Source organism: Meleagris gallopavo, unplaced genomic scaffold (genome assembly GCF_000146605.3).
Source record: "Meleagris gallopavo isolate NT-WF06-2002-E0010 breed Aviagen turkey brand Nicholas breeding stock unplaced genomic scaffold, Turkey_5.1 ChrUn_random_7180001841493, whole genome shotgun sequence".
Taxonomy (NCBI): Eukaryota; Metazoa; Chordata; class Aves; order Galliformes; family Phasianidae; genus Meleagris; species Meleagris gallopavo.
Genome location: NW_011110666.1, coordinates 1 through 624, shown reverse-complemented (window position 1 = coordinate 624; position 624 = coordinate 1). Strand labels below are relative to the sequence as shown.

Genomic DNA, 624 nt, shown 5'->3' with positions numbered 1-624 from the left:
AGACTCAAGGAACCGTTTGTATCAAATGGAAACTTGCTGTCCCCAATGAGATTTAATAAAGATCTGCATCTCCCCACCTTGTTCTGGCTCCGCTGCAACACAACCAACTCAGTATGTTACTCACCTTTCCCATTTCAAACTCCATGCAGGCCATGACCACGATCTGCAGAAAGAAGGTTTGTTAGAAGAGTTTTTTTTTATCCAGGCAGAGAAATCAGTCCCGTTGTCTGGGGCTGCTCATTAGCCACAAAGGAGGTATTTGGAGTGCCACCCTGTGTCAGACAAAGCAAACTCAGGACACCACCCACAGCTCCAGACCTTCCCAGCACAGAGCTGGATGCAGCAGGAGGGCAGCAGGAGCAGCAACAACATCCCAGCTCACAGGAAGGAAGGACACGGGTCACATAGAACACCTGAGTGCTGCCCTGGTGCTACCACTGTCTCTTCAGTCAGAAAGGACTTCTAGCTGCTTTACAGATTACTTTTAATAAAATAAAACAAACAAACGTGAATCTGCATCTTACCAGGACTTCATACTCCCAAATCATCCTCCAAAAGTCAGTGACAGTGGTGGGAAGAGGACCTTGGGTTGCAATGTATGCTCTCGGCCCATAGACTCCCTGT

The 624-nt window shown here is 47.9% G+C and overlaps 1 long non-coding RNA gene across 1 annotated transcript; it reads right to left on the bottom strand.

Annotated features, from left to right (window-relative positions):
* Window positions 1-124: 124 nt before the first annotated feature.
* Window positions 125-616, bottom strand: LOC104915667. Its single transcript, XR_796423.2, has 2 exons — window positions 525-616; window positions 125-163 (listed from the first exon to the last, which is right to left on the bottom strand). It is a non-coding gene; the product is annotated as an uncharacterized LOC104915667 (long non-coding RNA).
* Window positions 617-624: the final 8 nt, after the last annotated feature.